The 26,226-nt window shown below is 37.0% G+C and overlaps 1 pseudogene; it reads left to right on the top strand.

Moving 5' to 3' along the window:
- The first annotated feature begins 4,339 nt into the window (after nucleotides 1-4,339).
- Nucleotides 4,340-4,912, top strand: LOC132255068 (AT-hook motif nuclear-localized protein 23-like; annotated as a pseudogene).
- The last annotated feature ends 21,314 nt before the right edge of the window (nucleotides 4,913-26,226 follow it).

The raw sequence follows: 26,226 nt of genomic DNA, 5'->3' as shown, positions 1-26,226 counted from the left end.
GAAAATAGTAGAGAGAAAAGGAAAGCAATGAGAGACCTGTATTATACTAAGTGTAAAATATACAATATGTTAGTTGTCGTTCGAGAGGTGATTTCCACCCCTTATATAGTCTTTACAAAAGCAAAGCCTATGATTGGCTAATTACAGGGATAAGAAAGGAATTTACATCAAAAAATACAAAAGAAAATATCTCATGTGGAGTCGGCAAAACAGAGGAGATTTCGCACCAAAGACGCATGGGCTGGTGCGAATTTCGCACAAAGAGAAGGTGTTGTGCGAATTTCGCACAAGCTTGGAGCAGTTGTCTTCCGAAGGTCATATCTTCCTCATTTCAGCTCTAAATCATACACGGTTTGAAGCGTTGGATTCTTGACTTCCTGAGCTTTGAAATGGTATATAGAATGTAGAAAATGGACTTCGAGAAGTGCTCCAAAAGTGCGAAGGAAGACTGCAGCTACTGTCCTCTGTTCTCTTCACTCTGTTTTCCTCTTTGCTTCTCTCCTTTACTTGGCTTGTCTTAATGATCCAAAAAGCTGTCAAAACACTCAAACTAGCCACAAATATGATTATAATTCATTGCTAGGTCCTTAACATTCCAATTGGAATAAGAATGGAGAACTACTACACAAAAGTGCTTAAAACATAATGAATTAAAGGCGCAAAATAACACTTTTTGGGTAGTAATCAACACCAAATAAGGAAAGTTTAAGAGAAGGACTAAGAGAGTAAGCTTAAGGGCAAGTGATTCCTTTGTGACCTTTTAGGATACTAGAAAATGAGTGTCTAATTTAACTAAAGGAAAAAAAGGAAAGTATACATTATTTTTTCATTATTGAATACTTAGTGTTGGATTTCACTATTTATAGTGGATAAATTCTAAACCCACTGTCTATAATTCGTTATAGGATATTCAACAAGTAAGAAGGTTAGATGATAGGATTATACTTACCTTACCTTCAAATGCAAGGTTAGTTATGCAGGTTAGTGGGAGGTAATATCATTTTTTTTTTATATGTATTTCATTATCACTTTGCCAAGTGATGAGAATAGTCAAATCTTAGGACTGAACCTAGTATCTTGACCTAGGTCATATTAATCTAAATAGGATCCAAATACTGGTAAAGTCTAGACTCTTTGATTCCAAAAGATCTTCCAGTCTACAAATCCTATATAGATGGTAAAATGACCAAGAGAACTACAACCAAGGGATGTTTGGAGTTAGTTCATACTAACATGCATAGAACTTTTAATGTCCATGCATGGGGAGGGTATGGTTATTTCATCACTTTTAGTGATGATTATTCTAGGTTTGGATATGCACATAGGAAATTTGATGCCTTTCATACATTCATTGAATTTAAGACGGGATTAGATAACCTGTTAGGTATACATACCTAGTCATTTCAATTAGATCAATGTGATATGTCTAGTAAGTTTGATTTTTTTTCATTGGAGCATGATATTATTTCTCAGTTATGTGCACTTGATCTCTATTGCAAAATAAAGAGGTGGAAAGAAGATATCAAACTCGTATGAACATAGTGAAATCGTGGATAGGTTTCTCATTTTTCCCATATTCTTTTAGGGATATGTCTTATAAATTGTGTAATACCTCTTTTTTTAAAGAGTAATATTAGTATATAAGATATATTAGAGAATTTTTGGGTTATTACCTTTATAGTCAGGATCATTAGAAGACATTTGTGAACATAAATGTCAAATTTTTTATGAAGACTATATGATAAGGAATAAGGCAAAAAGCGATATAGATTGGAAGATATATTAGATTGTAGTCCCACATTGTATAGGATAGTATGGATCCAAAGGATTAAAGGCGTACCATTCCTATGATTTCTAGTACACTAATGCCTCATCATAGTGGGAGGTTTATACCACATAGATTATGATGAAGCAGTGAGTAGTGTTTGTGCACACTTAAGGCAAAGAGCTATAGAGAGGTAGTTAGAATCTTTGTATTTTAACATAGTTTCGGTTCCTTAAGTTGGTTTACAAGAGGAACACAAGAGTAGATGGAAAGCTTGAGTTTCTGTGGCTAAGATTGTAACTAAAAGTTATGGTTTGAAACTTTCTTTCAACCATGGAAAACCTTTTCAATAGTGGTCATAGTCAAATTCATCATATTACTCATATCTATTGTAGTGTATCTCATTTTTAAGATACAACAACCAAACCTTTTCATAGCAAATGACCTTTATGTGTACAAGAAGGCATAAGGAAGCGTAGTGATGCTCTAAGATCTTGCAGGTAGATGACAATCTACTCATTGGATATGATGTAAGGATATTATCATCGGTCAAGATTTGGTAGTTTACTCACTATTAGATGAAAATCTAGGGGAAGATGCAATATATTATTGGGGTTAAGGTCTTTAGGATTGCAAGAATAGGAAAATTGCACTGTGTCACCTATATTGATGAACATTTGGTTAAGTACATGATGCAAAACTCCAAGAAGGGTTTGTTTCCCTTTGGGTTTAGGGTTGCCTTTCTCAAGATCAATGCCCTTGGACATCTGTGGAGAGAGATTACATTAAAGCGGTATCCTATGCCTCTGCAATGGATAGTCTTAAGTATTCGATGCTATGTGCTAGACCAAATATTTTCTTTATTGAAGGAATAATGAGTGGATATTAGTCCATTTCCTTAGTAGAGCTTTGGGTAGGTGTCAAGCATGTATTCAAGTATCTTTGGAGAGTGATGGATTATATGCTTACAAATCTCTGTAATGAGTTAGTGTAGACCCTTCATTTTGTCCCCTTGGCACATACCTTGATTGAGTAGTCTTTCAATACCTTATAGCAGTTCTTGGAAGCCTATTGTTACTCACATATCTTACCTCTTTGAGTCATTCTGGATACTAGATACACATTTCTGACAATTGGTTTGGACTTATTTAGGCCCATTAGGCACACCTGGCCTATTTAAGTACGCCTAGTCCTTTTAGGGATTGCTCTGACACCCCTAAGTCACTTGAATGGCTTGCATGGTTTACATGGCTCACGTAGCTTACATGAATATGCGTTACATACTTATATCTATTTATCTTCTTATTTATTTATTTATTTATTGATTCATTTCTTATTTAATTTTTTTTATATGTATGGCCATTGTATATTTTTGTTATCATTATCTTTATTGTTATCATTATTATTCTTACCAATATATTTTATTTTGGTTACTTTGTTATTGTTACTATTATTATTATTATTATTTATTTACTTTATGTTTTTACATTTTTATTTTTTTATATTTTTTATATTTTATTCATTTATTTTATTTTATTTACTTAGAAAAAAGTTTCTTGAAGAAAAATAAAAGAATTATTCTTTATAAGAAAAGAAAAGTCCATTAGAAACTACACGACTACCATGCATGGTTTAATTAGTAATGCCACTTTTGATGCATCATCTTGTACATATTGGTATCGGGCACATTCTTTATTACTAGACTCATCACAACCTTGAAAATTCCAATGGCAGCCTAATAGGGTTGCATCAGAAGTTGTGGAAACTATGGAGAGGCATAGAAAAAGAGAGAAGATTGGGAAGGAGAAAAATGAAGGACTACATGGGAACCGGTAGAAAGCATAGGAAAGGAGGCTAATTTTTGAAAAACTAAGGGTGGAAAAAAAGGATGCTTTGAAAAAAGGAGAGGAGGCCAAGTTTCCAAAGGTTTTTCGGCATGGGAAAAAGAAAGGATTTTTAAGGAAAAAAAAAAAACAAATCATGGGGGGGGCCATGAAGAAGCAAGGAAGTATTCAGATTGAAGGTGTGAGAGAGGGGTCCAAAAAGAAAAAGGCATTTAGGAAGGAAGGAGTTGTAGAAAAATCAGCTTGGAAGAAAAACAGAGAAAATGAGTCGGGAAGGGAAGAAAATAGGTATGATTTCCATAAGCTACTAGGTTCTTTCATTTTCATATAGTTCCATCAAGTTTTCTGTGTATACTGGGATTCCATTTTGATGTCTGAATGCGAGCATTGGGCACTTTTACATATTCTTATAAAATCCAAGTTTGTTTGCATGTATTTTATGTTTGATTTCGTACCTATTTCCTTGGCTCTGTTTTGGGATTCCATATGAGATGCTTACAATCATGTTTTGATTTCCATTTGAAATCCATTTGCTTTCATTCACATACATCTCAACCCGTTGATAACTCATGAAATGTGGCTTTGCTTAGTAAATCTTCGGATCTCCCACTCTTGCTCTATTTTTTTAGCAATTTTTCTTCTCTATATACCTCTGTTCCTGTGTATCAAGTTGTGGAATGTTTTGGTTTGTGTATCGCCATTTAAGAGTACAATCCCAGAGGGTGAAAACATGCTTCGAGCTTAGATTCTAAAGGTGGGTAATGGTTGTGATGTGTTCGACTATGTTTCCACCTATGTCTACCGGCAACAGCGGAGGATTGGTGTCTAAGTGGGAGTGGAATGGAAACGAATGTAAGCATCAAGTAGTTGGCGCCCGTTAGGGCATTTTTTATGTGACATGGAAGGTTTGAGATACTTTCGTTATCTGGATCCTTCTTGCCATCACTTGCGTCGCCTGGTGCAACTGGTTTAACCATTTTCTTGGCCAGAGGGCATGGCCAAGTCATCAAGGTAGCATGGTGGGTGACCTGACTATGGCAGGGCCAGTTATCGTGATTGCATCATCATTTACTAATGTGACCTATAAGCGATTGTTGTTAGATGAGGAGGAGCCGCTCTAGATGTAACTACAAGTACCATAGTCTCCAAGTGATGGAGACAGTGGTGGCAGCGGTGGTGTTAATAGCCCATTTCCCGATTCATCGACAGGGCTTCTATTCTTCAATTTGCTCTAAATATGCCGAATTGTCAGTTACCTATGGATAGTTGAGCTGGGAACTCAGGAGTTAGGCCACTGTTTTGATGAGAAATGGATGTTAATTGTGTAAATTAGATTTGGCACTACTCAGGTAAGATGGGGTTCTTGGGTTACAAGGAAAGTCTTCATAACAATCATAGTAGCTCCAAATATGTCTTCACTGGCGACAACTCACATGCTCATCGCTGTTGGAATGTTCAAGTTTGCCTTTGTGTTATTGCTTCAGGAGCTTTTGCTCATGCTTCATCCGGTCATCATGATGGTGTAATAACATTTGATTGGTTTACTTCTAGTGAGTGGGTTTTGGTAACTGGGGGGATATGATGATGCAATACGATTTTGAGACATCATATTGTGGACCCGCATTTTTCACGTGCGCCCCCACTCGATCAGCAAGACTCGCTTTTTATTGTGAAAAATTAATTTAAAAAAAAAATTGGAGTCGCCACCTATTTTATTTTTATTTTAAAGGGAAAATAAAACAAGAAAGAAAAACCCTAAAAAGTGACTCCATAGTTTTGGAAAAAGCATGTCTCTGAGAAACCTGAGTCTAAGTCCGGGGATCAGGTTACTTATTGGGAAGGTACCCCTAGGAGGTAGCACCCCTCTAAGCCCTAAAGAGGTCTCTACTGACTAAATTGAGGGAAGTGTGACAATTAATTGATTAATTGAGGATACCTGGGTTGACTAAGGTGATTACAAAAAATGGCATATCTAACAAGAAAAATCTGATTATAAGATAGAGTCGAAGTACGTACCTGAACGGCTTTTCAAGCGCCATCATAAAACATAAAAGTTAGTGTAGAAATATATCACACAACATGTGTTTTATCCAAGATAATAAAACAAGCATCAAATATACATCAAGGCAATCAAGCATGTCATCAAGCAAGGGCATGGTACACAAAGATATGGATATTCATGGAATTTCAAAAGTGGAGAGATGGAGAGCGTACCTGGATAGCAAGCTAATACTCCTCTATGGGAAACAAAGTTAGCTCAATAACTAATTCAAAATAATCTCATATATAACACAAAGAGGAAGCACAATCAATCAATTATCAAACAGACACTATCGAAGAGAATATCATGAATGTCGGGCCCCCCTCCAATGCCCTAATTAATTTTGCATGAATTTATTCTAAGAATTCCATTATTTGGAATCATGAAGTTTGTTCATGCTTGTTGAAAATCGAGAAAACCATGAAAATATTTGAAAATAAAAGAAAATAGTGAAAATGCTTGCCTGAAGGAAAGTGGCGGCAAAAGATTATTGAAATCTAAATTTTATGCCTAGAAATCCTTAAGGATTTTTAAAGAAAACTAGAGTTATTTTTTTTTAAGGAAAACGGTTTTGAAATTCATATTTAAGATGTGTAAGATCACAAAAAAGAAAAGAAAAAGAAGAAGCATTAGGAGGAGTATGGTGCGTGGCAAGGTGGCCACTATGTGAGTGAGGTTTGGAGGTGCACTTGAGACCGCATTGCTGAAACAGATTCGTGAGAAGACCTCTGCAAACCACTGGTGTTATTCTCTCTGGATTTTCTCCTTCTTCCTTCTTGTGTTTTCTTTCTTTGTCCCATATTGGTCTATGATCTGTGCTTGATATTCTAGGGCCCCCTCCATACCCTGGGCTCTTCCATTTGATGAGTCCGAGTCATCTTCAGATTGGATAACCACGATCTTCGTCATATATCCTAAGCCCCTTGGTTTGCCAGTTGGTTGAGTTTCCTTGAATCCCCAAATACTTCAATATTCCTCCCTGAGTGCAATTTCTTGATCGTTTCCTTGATTAGTACTGATTCTTGGACTGATCTAACCAGGGATCCTTGGAGAATTCATAGATTGAAGGAGCAGAAAAAAAATAAAAAAATATGAAGAGAAAATCCATCATGAAGACCTTGTCGTTTGCAATTGCACCAACATTTTCTAAAGCAAAGCCCATAGGCGACTGATCTTTTCCCAGAACACAGTAAGCACTATCCCATGACTAGACTGAACTAGTTCCTTTCATTATTTTGGAGTAACCAAATCCATTGAGAACAATCAAGTCCCCACTTTGAAATGATAGTCAGCACTTAGCAGCATATGAATAAGCGTTGAGAGGTTTTTCAATATTTCACAAAAATTCTCTTCTCGCATTTTATTAGTTTCCTGTGATTCAAGCTGGACATCGACAACCTACTCAAAGTGAATATCAGGATTTTCTAGGTATGACAGTCCTTGTTCTTCTATTTGGATCTCATTTTGAAGATCACCTCCAACAAAGTTTGTTCTTATTTTGAGGCAATAGTATCAGCAGCTTCATCGTTCCCTCTATCGGATTTACCAACCTGTTTGATATCAAATACAACCTACTCTTTCCAAGCTGTCTGTTTTCGTAATGGATTTATGAACCTTTGCCCTCTGAAAAAATTATTGGCCTCAATTGTCTTTCCATTTAAAGCTATGACAGTGCAATGAACTTCCACTCCAAAAGGTTTAATTTGAACAATGGTTTTTTTTTTTTTGCTGCACCTAGAATTGTAGCTGAACCCTCATATCAAACATCATGAGTTCAATATGATAACGAGGAATTTTATGAGGAAAGGTGCAGCATTTCTACATTTATTCTTAAGGATTTAAAATAGTTTTCTTAAATTTATTTTTGAGAATCCTTGAAGAATTAAATGTTTCCTAATTGAATAAGATGCTCTCAAGTTTTCAAAATTTTATAAATTGGAAGTTTCATTATTACGCTAAGTTTCCAATGTGGATAATAAATATCTTGTGGAAATTTTTGTTAGAAATAATTTATCATTAAAGGTTATTACCAAAAGGATATTTACTAATTTGATGGAAATAAATCTCTTTGAAAATATTTCCTAGACAAAATATTTATTAATTGAAATTATGTGAAGAAAGAGAATTTTTTATGAAAATAGATTTTAAAATTTGAGAGTAGACATTTTATCAAAATTCATTTTTGGATAAAATACTCTCATAAAAATTTTAAATTTTGCATATGGACATTCTCTTGTAACACTGGGTTTCCAATTAAGAAATAAATATTTTTGAAAATTCTCAAAGAGGATAATTTATTCATCAAGGTAATTACTAATGTTTTAAAAGTTTTAATTTCAAAAGATCAAGTGGGAGAGGGCCATAGGCAAGCCCCTAGCCTCCAAGATCGAGCCCATCTTGATTTTGGGTGCATCACCATCCTAAAGATAGGGTGGCCCAAGGAATCAAAGGATATGGACTATCCTTTATGGACAACCCTATATATGTTTGTAGTGGGAATAGCCAATCCTAAATATGGAACCCTTCACTTAGTAACATTGATGTCAAGGATCTTGGTTACACACTTAACTTAGACATTAAATGGTAGAATCACCTAAAGTGTTCCCACTTGCATGGGTTAAGGGGTAAACAAGAAGGGTATATTGGTCAATGCCTTAGGATAACTTTTAAAGTTTAAGGCAAGTTGATCAATTAGAGAAGGTCCCTACCCTAGTAATAAGAGTCATGACCTGCCTAAAGTAGGCTTGATTCTTATAATACTATAATACCTTGCAAAAAGACATGTAGTTTCAAAGCACTATATTTTTGCTAAATTAATTACCAACTTGCCTTGAATGCTCAATTCCTTTTATTAATGCATTAAATTATTATATTTATTACATATATCATTTCTTTAACCTGTCACATCTTATCTCATGTTTAAATTTGACCTAGTTATAAACTGAAAATAATCTGGATATAGTATTAATTGCATAGAAGCTGACTTAGGTAGAGCTTGTCATTTCCTTTGAACAAACCTATCATAAAGTAAGGGAATCATATCAAAGGTAGCATAAGACAGATCAGAACACTAAGTGTCTCATATTTGGGTATTTTAGATAATGTGTTGCAAAATCAATACATATCTATTACCATGGTCTATGATACTCTCTTTAAAGTTGCAATGGTTATTTGGTATAAGGGTAAGTCAACTAGACAAGTTGCCCTTAAGACTATTATGAACATTGGTATTCATGTTATCTTAAAGATCTTACCAGATTCCTTTAGGATGGGTAAGAAGATTCTCAAAGAGTGGAAAGGTGTTCATATAGAAGTCAAGGTTCTTTAGCCTCTTCTACTAAGAATAACAACAACAACAACAACAAATAAGGAAAATTGAAGAAAAAGAATGAGAGAACAAACTCATGGGCAGTGATTCCATTATGACCATTTAGGACACTAGAAAAGTAATTCTTGGAGTGCCTAAGGATAGTCAAGTGCACAACATGTTCTCATTGTTGAATCATAGTGGTGGATTTCACCAATTTTGGTGAATAGATTCCAAGCCCATTATCAACAAGTGAGAAGGTCACATAATGGGATTGTACTTACCTTAGTTTTAGTTGCAAGGTTAGTTGTGTAAGTTAGTGGGAGGTATTACCTCTTTTATGTGAGACTTCATCATCACTTTGCCAAGTAATAAGAGTAATCAGATCTCACTAAAAGAAAGAACCTAGCACTAATCAAACATTTGGCTTCTAATGCTTAGGTCATATTAATCTAAACAAAATCCAAATATTGATCAAGTCTGAACACTTTTATTCCAGAGGATCTTTTAGTTTAGAGATCTTATATAGATAATAAGATGACTAGAAGGCTCCTTTATTTTTAAAAGGATATGGAATTAAGGAATGTTTAGAGTTAGTACATATTGGCGTGTGTGAACCTTTTTATGTTTATGCATGGAAAGTATGGGTATTTAATCATTTTACTGATAAATAATCTAGGTTTGGATGTGTAGATAGGAAATTTGATGCCTTGGACAAATTCATTGAATTTAAGGCATAATTGATAACCTATTGGGTAAACATATCAAGGCAATTGATTAGATTGAAGTGATGTGTCTAGTATGTTCCATCCTTTCCATAGGGAGCACGAGATGATATCCTAATTGTGTACACCAAAGACTCCATTGTAAAATGGAGTAATAGAAATAAGATATTGAACTTTAATAGACTTAGTAAGATTGATGATTGGTTTCTCATTACTTCCCATATTCTTTTAGGATATATCTTTGAGACTATGTAATACCTCTGTTTCTAAAGAGGTGTATCAGTTTATAAAATATCTAAAAGGATTTCAAGATTATTACTTTATAGTCAAGATTATCAAAAGGTGTTTGTTGCTAAAAGTACCAGATTTCTGATGAAGACCATATGATATGTAGTAAGACAAACAATATGATAGATTGGAGAATACTAGAAGATAGTCCCACTATGCACAAGATACTATGAACCCAATACCAACCACTCCCATTTCTAGTACACTAATGCCTCATCATTATGGGAGTATTGTTAAATAAATAGACCAATTCATGTATTTAAGAAAGTCTTTTGAGGCCATTCTAGAGGAACATGAGATCAATCCCATAGATTACAATGAAGTCGTGAGCGATGTGGATGCATATCTTTGGAAAAAGGCTATGGAGGTAGAGTTAGAATTCTTATGATTCTAATGTTGTTTGGGTTCCTATAGAAGCACCTAAAAGGATAAAATCCATGGGTGTAAGTTACTCTATAAGAGGAACAAAGGAGTAGATGGCAAAGTTGAGATTTATGTGGCTAGGTTGTAGTTAAAGGTTATAGTTTGAAACATTATTTTAACTATAGGAAACCTTTTCACCAATGGCTATACTCAAAATCCATTAGAGTACTCCTATCCATTGTGGAGTATTTCATTTATGAGATATTGTAATAGGATGTCAAGATAGTGTTCTTAAATGATTATCTTGATATTAGCATCTATATGATGTAACTAGATATTTCCATAGAAAAGGGCCTTGTGTGTACAAGAAACTATAGGGAAGCATGGTGGTGTTCTAGGATCTTGTAGGTAGATGACAATTTACTCATTGACAATGATGTAGGGATATTGTCATCAATCAAGTTCTGGTTGTCTACTTGGTTCTATATGGAAATCTAGAAATGGCACAATATATTCTTAGGTTTAAAGTCCTTAGGGATAACAAGAATAGGAACATTTTGCTATGTTAAGCATATACTCAAGTATCTTTTGAGAATAAGGGATTATGTGCTTTTGTTCCAAATTGTTGAGATAGTTTAGAGGATGTCATGATGGTTGACAAGACAATATCTATGAAGAACCTGGTGGATCCTATGACCAAGACACTGACAAGGAGAGTGTGGTGGTGATAGGGGTAGCATAGGTTTTAAATGAGTATTTGGCATGCTTTATAGGCATGATGCTTTGAGGGCTAAAACATAACATGATGTAATAAATTTAGAATTCGTTATTTATTTAAGGATGTTCCAATTACACTTTTATCTATCCTTATTCTATGTATTCTACTTTATGAGCATTCTTGCCTACATCTTTTGCATTATACATGACTTAGGTTTATTAAGAGTTGCATAGAAGATCTCTAAGTCATGGGTTCCTTGCAAATAGATGACTTATCCACAACCAGTTCATGGGTCTAGGCAACCCATTAGAGGTTGTAGCACATCACCTCCTAATTGGAGGGATGGTTGGTCTTAGCTATTGATTCCGTGAAAATCCAGTCGGGTCTTTTAATAAAAAACATTTATAAAACCTATGACCTCATACTAGCGTAGCAAAGCTACTATAGCATAGTGGCTCTAGGGTCGAACTCTGGGATGGGTTTTCATTCTACCAGTGATATACTCAAGATTAGAAATTGAGTCTAATGAGTTCCTTTGTCAAAAACTTAAAGTTTAAAAGAAAATAAATTTTTTTTTTAAAGTGGTGTTTGAAACTAAACTAATATAGAAATAGATAAAAATGAAAGAAAGAAAGTTTCCCGGAGCTAGAGGTTGCTAGGATCAAGTTCAGAATGCAAAGTGGGAAATTCCGGATTTTTCTCCTCGCATTGGAGACAACAACATAAAGGATGATTGTTTTCTGAACCGGTATAGGTTTAACAATGAAGATTTAATCCATAAAAAGTCAATAGAAATGATAGTCAGGTTCCATTAATGGCTTTAGACACTATGGGTCTCCACCTTGAGCCACTTTCCAATGGCTCATACATGATAACTAATGGTCTGATATGGATCTAGCAATAAGTATCCATAGAGGCCTGAAGCTTACCATGTATTGGCCATTCAAAGTGATTCTAAGGGATTTAAAGTAAAACTTTAGATTTAAAAGCCATTTATGAACTCCAACTACCTGTATTTAATGCACGAGAGTTTTCCACTTTAGCATCTGGACTTTTCACCTAGCTTCCTTCACTCCAAGAAACCAAAAGTTTAGCCTCTCATCCTCTGGGAAAACATCCTCAGAGGTTGTTTGGCTTCCAAGAAAAAGAAAATAGTAGAGAGAAAAGGAAAGCAAAGAGAGCCTTGTATTTTACTAAGTGAAAAATATACAATATGTTCGTCCCTTTCGAGAAGTGATTTCCACTCCTTATATAGTCTTTACAAAAGCAAAGCCTGTGATTGGCTAATTACAGGGATAAGAAAGGAATTTACATCAAAAAATACAAAAGAAAAGATCTAAAGTGGAGTCGGCAAAACAGAGGAGATTTCGCACCACGCATGTGCTGGTGCGAATTTCGCACAACGCATGTGCTGGTGCGAATTTCGCACAAGGAGAAGGTGTTGTGCGAATTTCGCACAAGCTTGGAGCAGTTGTCTTCCGAAGGCCATATCTTCCTCATTTTAGTTTCAAATAGTACACAGTTTGAAACGTTGGATTCTTGACTTCCTGAGCTTTGAAATGGTATATAGCATGTAGAAAATGGACTTCGGGAAGTGCTCTAAAAGTGTGAAGGAAGACTGCAGCTGCTGTCCTCTGTTTTCTTCACTTTGTTTGTTTTTCCTCTTTGCTTCTTTCCTTTACTTGGCTTGTCTTAATGATCCAAAAAGCTGTCAAAACACTAAAACTAGCCACAATATGATTAGAAGTCATTTCTAGGTCCTTAACATGCCAATTGGAATAAAGATGGAGAACTACTACACAAAAGTACTTAAAACATAATGAATTAAAGGTGCAAAATAGCACTTTTTGGGTAGTAATCACTCCCCCCAACTGACACATTGCTAGTCCCTGAGCAATGAAGGAGAGAAAAATAAAGAAAAATAGATAATATAATATTTTATAAAATCATGCTGATCACTCCAAAAAATAATCAAGTGGCATGATTGGATCAAACTCTCACATGGCAAGTCAAGGATATAAAACTCAATCATCAACAAGAGTCATCAAATAACTTACCTATCACAACATACAAAGAGTGGGCATTATGAAAATTTGAGTATCAAAATAATTTCCACTCCCAAAGGACCATTTCTTAATCTTCCACAAAAATCTAAGTGTTAAGGTGCTTAGTTTCCAGTTATAGTATGTCAAACTATATTTTCCCCCTAACTAAGGTTTTTCTCTAACTTTAGCAACACTAACTCATATATAAAAGGCTAAGAACACACCTCTTTTTCTTCTTCTCTCTTTTATATATATATATATACTCCACCCATTCACCCATGTAACGAGCAGTGAGGTCGGTGACTCCCAACCAATAAAGGCTTAGGGCACCAGGTTTTAAAGATTTTCACCATATACCCCTTGGACCTTGCTCGGGTTTCAAAATAAGTGAAGCAAAATTTTTTCATAAGACACATTGGCCTTTAATAAGGTGTCCCAACACTAATAGAATGAGGTCAATGGCACCAAGTCGAAAATTTCCTAAGTTTAGGGGGTGAGAAAGTTTTCCATCTTATAACTGGAATCTAATGTGTTCAGTGTGTGAAAAGATTAGAGTGGAAGACTTAAGATTGAAATCAAAAGGAGCTTCAACAATTTATCAACTTTAATAAGCATAATGCAAACTCTGAGACTATGGCAATAAGATAAGAATTTAATTTCTCCCATTTACTTTTGAGAATTTATCTTTGAGAAAACAAAGAGAGTTTGCAAAAAATTTGTTAGCAAAATAACCTAACAAAAAAATTCAACAAATTACTTCCTCAACTCTCCCCCCAACTAGGATGAACATTGTCCCCAATGTTCCAAAAGCAAGTGAAAATAAAAGGGAGGAAGTGATACCTCCTGATAGTAAGGGACTCTGAATGAACAGGAGAAGCCACATGTTGCATAAGAAAAGAAAAATCATAAGAGTGATGATTAGAGGAAATAAAAAGGAATAGCTAAAATACACAAAAAGGAAGATGTCTATATAAACTGAGAGAGTACAATATACAATAGAAACATGGAATACATCCAATCCCAGTATAAAAGTAGTCCAAAATATATAACACATCAAAAAACATAGAGTATAGATACAAATCAAAAAGGGAGAGGAGTGATCGTATGATCAAGTAGTAGGCTCCTCTGGTGGATAGGAGGGGTCCTCCGCTGGAACTGTGGAAGGTCCCAATTAATTCATTAAGGTCCTTAGTAATTGGTTTTAACCAATTTGTGGTAAGTTTACATGTTTTTATCAGCTTATGAATCAATTCAAGCATGCCAAATGATGGAGGAGCTACTTGGACAAGTTAAAGCAAGGATTTTGGAAGTTTACAGGCTTGAATTTCAAGTGGAAACACGAGCACAAACAAAGGGATAGCCATTTCGCAAGGCAAAGCAAAGTACCTTGCCAAAATGCAATTTTTGCAAGGTGAAAATGCACCTTGCCAAATTTGGCAAGGTGAATTTACTCATGATGCGAAAATATGGCACTTCGCATCATGAGTAATTCACCTTGCGAAAATTTCGCAAGGTGCCTTTTACCTTGCTAAATTTCCTCTATTTCTCCACGCACGCACCACCGACTTCCCAGATATTTTTAGCTTGATATTTTCTCGTGTAAATTCCTTTTGTAACCTTGTATTCAGCCGACATAAGGCTTTATCTTGTAATTTTGCTATATATAGAGGTGCACAACACCTCCAAAAGATATTGGGGGGATTGATCCTCTGTACATTAACTTAGAAATATATAAAGCTTTGTTTTTCTCTCTTCTCCTGTTCTTCCCCATTTCTATTTTCTTAGTAGCCAAACAGCCTCTGAGGGCTTTTCCTCAGAGGATGATTGGCTAAAACTTTTAGTTTCTCAAAGTATGGATGTTATGTGATGGCTTGGATGCAATCCCATGGAAATTTCTTGCACCTGGAAGGTAAGGTAGTCGTTTTTCATTAATGGTTCATTAATGCAAAGTTTGGTTTTTATTTCCTTTGGACAACTTCCAACGGCCAATACTTGATAAGCTTTTGGATTTCTATCCATTAGTTATCTCCTACGAGCTATTGGAAGGTGAGGTTTTCAATTCCAAGTTTTGCATTAATCCGTTAAAACCAATTTCAATGGCCATTGAAAGGTGAGTTTATCACCTGGAATGACTTTGGGTTGCCAATATTTGGTAAGCTTTTGGCTTTAGACCATTAGTTATCTCTTACGAGCCATTCAAAGGAAGTCTAAGGTGAATAACCATTGATGAAATTCACTACCATCTGTTTTGCCATTTTAAAGGATTAAAACTTGATTTGCTAAATCCATACCGGTTCGGGAAGCAAGCATCACCATAGTTGCAACCCCAACGCGAGGAGCCTATCCTGAGATTTCCAATTTGCATAAGAGCCAGAGCATAACTATCCTATCTTTGAGAAACTTGTTTTTACACCCTTTCATTTTAGTCTTTAATGTTAGCTTAGATTAGTTTAAATCTTTCTAAAACATTTACATCTTCTTTTAAAGCTAACATCCATAAGAAAATCACCTATTTTTCTAATTTGAATATCACTAGTGTTTGCGAAAACCCTTCATAGTGAACGATCCTAGAACCACTATGCTATAGTAGCTTGGCTACTTTAATAATAGTATTTAAGGTATAAATTTTGTTGATACGCCTTTAAAGTTAAGCTACCATGAGTCGCATCAAATGGCGTCGCTGCCGAGGAAGGTGCCACAAGCACAGTGAAGCAACCATTAAGGGTAACTTGTGATCTTCATCACAAGTTTGGTGAGTTTTCGTATAATTTTTTTTTAGTTTAGTTTTTATTTAGTGAAATTTTTTTTTATTCTCTTTTCCTTTATTTATTATTATTTTTTTTAATTTCAATTCGTGCATTCCTTGTTGGATTCGAGACCAAGAGGGAACCCTGGTACAAGTTGAAGAAAAGAGCCTTAGTTGAATATCATTTTTTTAGAAATGGAAATTCCACATGAAGATCAAAGCTCTCATTATGATCATGAGAAGGACAAACTTGCATACTTATCCATGAGGGATCGGATTGAATTAGGGAAAAGGCAAGTTCAACAAAGCCAATGGGGTAGTAAGTATGCTTTGAATGGAGATGATTCATATGAGCATACGGTAGGGGAGTGCCCTACCATTCCAACTGTGAGAGACATGTACGCTTACCAAAGCTCCTACACCTCAAGTTGGAATAACCATCCCAACCTTACAACCCAACCTCAACCTCAACCATCAATGAGTACATCTTCATTAGAGCAAGCCATTTTGAAGATAAGCAAAGTCATGGAGGACTTTGAAGGTGAGCAACAAAAGATCAACTCTCATCTTAATGAAAAGATTGATAATTTGGAGAGTTCAATAAATGTAAGAATGGAGGGGGTTTATAATGATCTATCACTAAGGATAGAAAAAGTTCAAGACTCCATTAAGAAGCTCACCAATCTCGACATAGCAAGGGGGAAAAGGAAGCTTCCTCCTCAACCCCACCATAACCTTCAAGGAACCAATGCAAAAAGATCAAGGAAAGTGTTGAAGATCGACACTTTGGTGGGGGATTGCTATGACAACTCTATGGACTAACCTTCCATTGAAAATCATAAGGTTCAAGATGATAAAGGGTTACCTGAACCCTTTAAAGCATCCACTTCTCCAGGGAAGAGAAGAGAAACGAATTCCCTTGGACCAAATGGGAAGGATGCCAATTTTGTTTGGGATCCAGGGGAATTCAGCATGAAGTGGTGTGTGAGTGAGGATGAGTTAAATAGTTCATCTTCTTTTTGGGGTACATGCTATCAGCTTCATTTAAATTCTATGCTTTCTTTAAATTTATGTATGTTTTAGTTTGAATTCTTAGCTTTAATTTAGTTTTAATATGTTTTTAAGATGAGTTTTGAAGTGTTCATGTAGGTACGATGCTTGCAAAAATCGAAATGGAGGTGAAACAGAGGAAACAGGGGAGCCAAAATGCATAAGAAAAGCTCTTAGTGGAATTTCGCACCATGAACACACTCAGTGCGAATTTTTCGCACAGTGACAGTGCATGGTGCGAAAAGGAATTTCTATACATTTTGGAAAGCCAAGCCTCCCGAGATGCTATCTTCACACCTCAATTACCAGTGCGAAAACTTTCGCACTTTGTTTATCTTGGTGCGAAATGATTTTCAAGCTAATTTCTAAAAACAAAGCTCTCGGGAAGGCCTTTTTCTTGAATTCCATGTTTTTCCAAGTTTAAAAATTCATGAATGCATTTCCAAACCTTTTGTTTTCAAATCCAAACCCAATTTCTTCCAAAAACAAACACCATTCTAAGCCAAAAATACTATTCACCTTCTTCCACAGCCTCCATAGCCGCACACCACCATTCTTAATTCTCCACCCTTCACCAATTTTCTAGTTTTCTCCCATTAGAAACCTTCCCTTCATCCATTCTAAGCCTTAGGAACCCAATTTTAGAAATCCCATCCATCCAAAACTTTTTAAAAATCGAATTTCAAAACCATTCCATGCATGGCCGTCCACTTTGATTTTCATTTTCCATCATTTAATTTTGTTTTTCATCATTAAAAAACTACCCAAACATCTTAGGAATCTTGTTTAGAGCCTAACCATACCTTTTAAAAAATCCATTTTTGAATTTTTTCCCAAAACTTGGAAAACGCACAGTCGGGCTTCAAAGGAGGTGAACAGTGACTGTGCCAATTTTGGCACTCACTGTTCACTCCTCCTTTGTTTTCCCCTGTTTTAGCCAAAAATCTCCAATTTTAACACCCCTGCAAGCTACATTCAAATGTCATTGCAACTTATATGAGTATACCATCATGGCATGGACCCTTTGAGCCTTGTCCTCAGCTACTCAAAGTGGGGCCCACTCATCATTTTTGTAAATATTTAGTATAAATTCCTCATTCAATTTTTGAATTTTGAAACAGGTGGTTCAACCTTCTCAACTCCAAGTCCACATCACATGAGGTACCACTTCCTTCCTCCTTATTTTCGATTCAAACATTGAGGACAATGTTCATCTCGGTTGGGGGGAGAGATGAGGAAGTAAGTATTAGTTTAAATTTTTATCATACTTAGTTAAATTAGCTACTTTTTGTTTAAATTTTAAAATTTTTGCTTTAAACTTCATGGATACTAAGGATTAACTCTCAAAATTAAATGAGAGAAGTCGAGTTTCAACTTGATTACATGAGTCTTAGAGTTTGTATTATGCTTTTCTAAAAGTTGATGAATTGTTGAAACTCCCATTGCATGCAAACTTATCTCTTCCACCTTAAGCTATTCGCACACACATACATTAGATTCTGGTTATAAGATGTGAAACTATCTCACCCTCTAAGCTTGAGAAATCATAATTTGACACCTTTAACCTCTCTTTAATAGTGTTGGGACACCTCATAAAGACTAATGAGTCTTTGAAAAAAAAATAGAAAAAAAAAGAAAAAGAAAAAAAAATAGAATAAACTTCTTTGCTTGCCTTGAAACCTGAGCATGGTCCGAAGGGGTGGCGAAAGCCTTTAAAGCCTGATGCCCTAAGCCTTTATTGGTTGGGAGTCACCGATCCTCTGCTTGTTACATGGGTGAATTGGTTAAGTTTAGTAAGTGAAAAGAATTGTGAATAAGAGGTGCGTTCCTAGCCTATCAAGAGATGGTTAATTTTGCTAAGCTTAAAGAAAGACTTAGGTTGGGGGGAGATGATAGTTATCCATACTATACTCGGAAGCTAATCACATTAACACTTAGCTTTTAATGGAAGAATTTGATTTGGATCTTTTGAGAGTGGAAATTCTTTTGATACTTAAACTTGCATAATATCCATTCTTTGTACTCTATGATCAAGTGAATGCTTTGACAACTCTTATTATAGGTTGAGTTTCACATCTTTATTGATCCATGGATGTCCATCATGCCACTCATATCATTTTTTGGAGTGATTTGCATGATCCCTTTTATGTATATTATTATAGTTTACTTAGTTTTTTATCTCCTCCATTGATAAGGGACTAGCAATGAGTCAGTTGGGGAGTGTGATTACTACCAAAAAGTGCTATTTTTGTAGACCTAATTATAATGGTTTTAAGCACCTTTGAGTAGTAATCATATTCATTTAACCCAATTAATTCATTAAGGTCCTTAGTAATTGGTTTTAACCATTTTGTGGCAAGTTTACATGTTTTTATCAGCTTATGAATCAATTCAAGCATGCCAAATGATGGAGGAGCTACTTGGACAAGTTAAAGCAAGGATTTTGGAAGTTTACAGGCTTGAATTTCAAGTGGAAACACGAGCACAAACAAAGGGATAGCCATTTCGCAAGGCAAGGCAAAGTACCTTGCCAAAATGCAATTTTTGCAAGGTGAAAATGCACCTTGCCAAATTTGGCAAGGTGAATTTACTCATGATGCGAAAATATGGCACTTCGCATCATGAGTAATTCACCTTGCGAAAATTGCATTTTGGCAAGGTACTTTGCCTTGCCTTGCGAAATGGCTATCCCTTTGTTTGTGCTCGTGTTTCCACTTGAAATTCAAGCCTATAAACTTCCAAAATCCTTGCTTTAACTTGTCCAAGTAGCTCCTCCATCATTTGGCATGCTTGAATTGATTCATAAGCTGATAAAAACATGTAAACTTGCCACAAAATGGTTAAAACCAATTACTAAGGACCTTAATGAATTAATTGGGTTAAATGAACATGATTACTACTCAAAGGTGCTTAAAACCATTATAATTAGGTCTACAAAATAGCACTTTTTGGTAGTAATCAGTACCGCTACAGGTGGAGCTGGTGGCAAAAGACCGAGGTGCTACTGAATCTCACGGAGAATGAGAGTCTGTTGGTCCTGCCGAAGTTGGAAGTGGTTCATCCGCTCCATAATAGCCGTCTGAGTAGTGGTCAGAGTTTGGAAAGAAGTGAGCAAGTCACGATACTCTGCACCAGGGATAGTAATGGGCGGCTCTGAGGTAGGAGGAACAGCAGGTGGAGCATCAGACGATGCTGCCTCTGGTACGGGCTCCGAGGGAGCTGAAGTGGACGGAGCAGATATAGATGGTAAAGGCGGTGGAGGGACTTCCCTTGGCTCGGGAAGTTCTGGGGAATGCTAATGGAACCATACCTGATTCCATTGGTCAAGAGAAGCTCTCTCGACAATGGTGGCGGGGCTCAGAATGAGGGTCCGTAGGAAAACCCATATGCGCCAGAACATGGCATAGTAGCCTAGGGAAAAGTAAAAGAATGGTGTCTACCCTCGTAAGACGCCGCGTATGCACCTTCTCCTCAAAATGGAGGAGGGCGGCCATAATCAAATGATGGGGGCCAAAGTAGTAGCCCTGAGAGATACGGAATAATGCCTCTAGAATGGCCCCTCGCCTCTGCACTCTATGCTAAAGAGGAAAAAGATTGGTGCGAAGCACCACATCAACTAGGAGCACCCTAGAGGGAAGTTCCTTCCTCATAATGATCCTCTATGAAGATGTCCCTTGAGATAGGATACGAACCATGTCTCATTCAGAAAGTGGGGCCTAGCGTCTAAATGCAGCGGGATGCTGGTACATAAGGGATATGGAAAGCCTCGACAATCTGTCTAGCCCCCAAAATACCCTGGCGTCCATCAATGGTAAAAAGGATCGAGGTTGGTACCGGGACGCCACGAGTAGTCATAGACTGGTAAAAGTTTAAAGCTACTCGAGGATAAAAGAACTAGGGCAGAGTCATAGAGGGTACAAGATGGTACCTCTCAAGTAGGCGGTATGAATTTCGCAACTCAGCCTGTTGTCGCAAAATAGAGTGATCAAAATATGCCTCGACATGAAATGTTCTCGATCGGCAATCGGAGTTGCCCTCAATGGGCGAGCTGGCTATAGGGCGCCTGGTGGGAGGAGGCGGAGACTGTGAATCCTGAGGTGCTTTGGAGGACTCTCCTAGCTTTGAAGTCTTGGCCTTCTTTGTAGGAGGACTCCTAGGTGGAATCTGAGTAGGGGCCACAGGCGTGGCAGATGCTCTCCTCGTATGGTATGTACGCTAAGGGGCATAATCAAGTACATGTGGGGGTGCATCTAGTGGGGCCCACATAGGGGCAGCTCTCTGACTGCTCTGGGGAGCTGAGGCATAGCCTCCTCGGGTCTTAGGCATGAGGAAGCAACGAAATGAGGCTCAAAGGCTTGGGATTGGGGAGGATAGGGATGGAGAAGCACAAAAATTCGCACAAGGGAGGGTGTTGTGCGAAAATTTCGCACAAGGGGATGTGTTGTGCGAATTTCGCACAAGGCAATGTGTTGTGCGAAAATTTCGCACAAGGCACTATTCACCCACCCAAATGCAAATTTGTGGTGCTTTCAAATGGGAAAAATTCTTGGTTTTTGAGGATGGGAAATGCTGGCTAAGGTAGGAAATGAGTTTTTCATGGCGGCTAAGCTTGGAATTGGGAGCTTTACAAGAAGAGAATGAGAGATTTTGAAGCTCTCATAGCCAGGGGCAATGGGTTTCTTATGAAGAAACTGTGGCTTTGATGGCTATGCTTGAGGTTGTGATTTTGAAAAATGAAGGTTGGGTTCGGTTTAGGGATGAATTTGGAGTGTTGAGTGAAGAAATGAAGGGTTTTTTATGGTAGAAGGAGGAGAATGAGCTGAAGATGGAAGGTGCGGACTGTTGTGAATAGTGCTGGCCGCGGTTATGGAGTGAAGCTATGGAGATTGGCTGCCATGGTGGGGTTCATGATGAGGGATGATGAAGGAGAGGAGCTTAAGGATGGAAAGGGGTGATCGAAAGAGAGGTATTGAGAGAATTGAAGAAGAAGAAGCTTAGAATTGAAGAGGAGAAAATGGCTTTTAAAGAGAAATACGAATTTCGCACAAGGAATAGTGAAGTGTGAAATTTTCGCATTCCTATGGTTCTCCATGACAGAGAGCATGGTTTTGAAAATTGGTCACAAAAGCGAATTCGCACAAGGTTCGCATTCCTGTGATTTTCGCATTGAGATTTTGGGTAGGGACCGAGAGCATGCTTTTGAAAATTTGTCACAAAAGAGAATTCGCACATGGGGATGTGTTGTGTGAAAATTTCGCACAAGGGGAAAGGGTGGTGCGAATTTTGCTGTGTCTTGGCTTTTCTCCCCTGTTTTCCCTTGTTTTTCATTCTTCAAGCTTTCCTACCTACATGTTAACACAAAAACCAATTCAAACCACATTAGAATGAACTCAAGGGAAAAAATAAAAATCAAAACATGCATAAACACAAGAAAAACACTAGATTAAACTAAAATCAACTTAAAAGAAAACAAAAAGAGGATGAACTTTTTAGTCTTTGAAGAGACTAAGTTCAACCATGAACTGAGTGTTTTTCATGTTGGAGGCGGATCAAGGAGGATGAATTCCTCCTTGTCTAGGGAAAATGATTCCATATAAGGCTTGAGACGATGCCCATTCACTTTGAAAGTTCGAGTGCTGTTGAAGTTGAGTAGTTCCACTACTCCATTTGATTGCACATCATGAATTATGAAAGGACCCGTCCACCTTGATTTCAATTTTTCCGGAAAAAGATGAAGCTTTGAGTCATAAAGCAAGACTCTTTGCCCCTTGGCAAAATTCTTCTGATTTACCAACTGATCATGCCATTTCTTCAACCTCTCCTTTGCAATTTTTGAATTGAGGTAAGCATCATTCCTCATTTCCTCCAATTCATTCAAATCCAAACATCTCTTTAACTCGGCTCTTGTCAAATCCATGTTGAGCTTCTTGATTGCCCACCATGCTTTATATTCAACCTCTATTGGAAGATGGCACGCTTTGCCATAAACAAGGCGATAAGGGGACATTCCAAGAATGGTCTTGTAAGTGGTCCTATAAGCCCATAATGAATCTAGGAGCTTAATAGACCAATCCTTCCTATTCACATTCACCATCTTCATCAGTATATTCTTGATTTCCCGATTGGCTAACTCAACTTGGCCACTTTTTTTAGGGTGATAAGGTGTAGCTACCTTGTGCTTGACCCCATATTTGGCTAGAAGAGTCTCAAAAGGCTTATTGCAAAAGTGGGTTCCTCCATCACTTATAATGGCCTTAGGCACTCCAAATCTTGCAAAGATGTTCTCCTTGAGGAATTTAAGAACCACCTTATGATCATTGCTCCTACATGGGATTGCTTCTACCCACTTAGAGACATAATCCACTCCCACCAAAATGTAGGAGTGTCTAAACGACATTGGAAATGGTCCCATGAAGTCTATCCCCCAAACATCAAAGACATCCACTATCAAGATGGGGTTCAAGGGCATCATATTTCTACGTGTTAGCTTGATTCGACTCATGGTAGCTTAGCTTTAAAGGTGTATCAACAAAATTTATACCTTAAATACTATTACTAAAGTAGCCAAGCTACTATAGCATAGTGGTTCTAGGATTGTTCACTAGGAAGGGTTTTCGCAAACACAAGTGATATTCAAATTAGGAAAATAGGTGCTTTTCTTATGAATGTTAGCTTTAAAAGAAGATGTAAATGTTTTTAGAAAGATTTAAACTAATCTAAGCTAACATTAAAGACTAAAATGAAAGGGTGTAAAAACAAGTTTCTTAAAGATAGGATAGTTATGCTCTGGCTCTTATGCAAATTGGAAATCTCAGGATAGGCTCCTCGCGTTGGGGTTGCAACTATGGTGATGCTTGCTTCCCGAACCGGTATGGATTTAGCAAATCAAGTTTTAATCCTTTAAAATGGCAAAACAGATGGTAGTGAATTTCATCAATGGTTATTCACCTTAGACTTCCTTTGAATGGCTCGTAAGAGATAACTAGTAGTCTAAAGCTAAAAGCTTACCAAATATTGGCAACTCAAAGTCATTCCAGGTGATAAACTCACCTTTCAATGGCCATTGAAATTGGTTCTAACGGATTAATGCAAAACTTGGAATTGAAAACCTCACCTTCCAATAGCTCGTAGGAGATAACTAATGGATAGAAATCCAAAAGCTTATCAAGTATTGGCCGTTGGAAGTTGTCAAAAGGAAATAAAAACCAAACTTTGCATTAATGAACCATTAATGAAAAATGACTACCTTACCTTCCGGGTGCGAGAAATTTCCATGGGATTGCATCCAAGCCATCACATAACATCCATACTTTGAGAAACTTAAAAGGTTTTAGCCTCTCATCCTTGGGGATTTCATCCACCAAGGATGTTTGGCTACTAAGAAAATAGAAATGGGGAAGAACCGGAGAAGAGAGAAAAAAAGAACTTTATATATTTCTATATCTATCTATCAATATATGTTACAACGGATGCAAGGGGATATAAATAGAGAAGTTTTTCCAACCTTCCTAGCTAAGAAATCTTATGATTGGTGGATTACAAGGAGAAGAATGGAAATTTATACAAAAACATCTAAAAGAAAAGATATAAAGTGGAGTCGGCAGAAACAGGGGAAAATTCGCACCACGCATGGGCTGTGCGAATTTGGAAGGTGTTGTGCGAAATTTTCGCACAAGCCTGGAGCAGTTGTCTTCCGAAGGCCATATTTTCCTCATTTCAGCTCCAAATCGTACACGGTTTGAAGCGTTAGATTCTTGACTTCCTGAGCTTTGAAATGGTATATAGAATGTAGAAAATGGACTTCAGAAAGTGCTCCAAAAGTGCCAAAGAAGACTACAGCTATTGTCCTCTATTTTCCTCTTTGCTTCTTTTTGCTTCTCTTTGCTTTTCTCCTTTTGTTGGCTTGCTTTGGTGTAGCTAAAAGCTTGCTTTAACTTGTCCAAGTAGCTTCTCCATCATTTGGCATGCTTGAATTGATTCATAAGCTGATATAAACATGTAAACTTGCCACAAAATGGTTAAAACCAATTACTAAGGACCTTAATGAATTAATTGGGTTAAATGAATATGATTACTACACAAAGGTGCTTAAAACCATTATAATTAGGTCTAAAAAATATCAATTTTTGGTAGTAATCATAGCTTCCCAAGCCTTTGACACCGGTCACATCCCTTGCACATAGTGTGGGCATCCTTGAAAAGAGAGGGCCACCAAAAACCTTATTGGATCACTTTCATAGTTGTTTTCTAGGAGGCAAAATGAACTCCACATGCACTATCATGACAATGGGATAGAATTCTTGATTGCTCTTGTTCAGGAACACATTTCCTTATGATTTGATCTGCACAACATTTCAAGAGAAAAGGTTCCTCCCAATAATAGGCATGGATCTTAACAAAGAAATGCCTCTTGTCTTGGGCACTCCACTCACTTGGAACTTCTCTAGTAACCAAGTAATTTGCAATGTGAGAATACCATGGAGCTACCTCTATTGACATGAGAGACTCCTCAAGGAAGTCATCATTGATAGGTAGACCATGTGAGTCATGTGCTATCACAAGTCTTGACAAGTGGTCAGCTACCACATTTTCTACTCTCTTTTTATCCCGGATTTGGAGATTGAATTCTTGAAGCAAAAGGACCCATCTTATCAATCTTGCCTTGGCATCTTGCTTGGTTAGCAAGTACTTCAAAGTGGAATGGTCAGTGAACACCACTATAAAGGACCCTACCAAATAGGCACGAAACTTATCCAAGGCAAAAACTACTGCCAACAACTCCTTCTCAGTAGTTGTGTAGTTCCTTTGAGCCTCATTCAAAGTTTTGCTTGCATAATAAATCACATAGGGCTTTCCATCTTCTCTTTGCCCCAAAACAGTCCCCATAGCAAGATCACTTGCATCACACATTACCTCAAAAGGTAATTTCCAATTTGGGGCTCTCACTATTGGTGCAGTTGTGAGGAATTGCTTTAGTTCCTCAAAACTCTTCTGACATTTCTCATCCCACACAAACTTGGCATCCTTTACCAAGAGTTCACAAAGAGGTTTTGAGATTTTTGAGAAATCCTTAATGAACCTCCTATAGAACCCGGCATGTCCTAGGAATTGCCTAATTCCTTTAACATTTGTGGGAGGTGGCAACTTAACAATTAGCTCCATTTTTGCCTTATCTACCTCAATGCCATTCTTGGAGATTATATGTCCTAAGACAATTCCTTATTGTACCATAAAATGGCACTTCTCCCAATTTAGCACTAGGTCTTTCTCAATACATCTTTGGAGAACAACTTCTAAATGCAATAAACACTCCTGATAAGAACCTCCATATACA

Source organism: Vitis vinifera, chromosome 14 (genome assembly GCF_030704535.1).
Source record: "Vitis vinifera cultivar Pinot Noir 40024 chromosome 14, ASM3070453v1".
NCBI lineage: Eukaryota > Viridiplantae > Streptophyta > Magnoliopsida > Vitales > Vitaceae > Vitis > Vitis vinifera.
The sequence above is the reverse complement of the archived record's forward strand: the minus strand, read 5'-3'. Positions and strand labels throughout refer to the sequence as shown.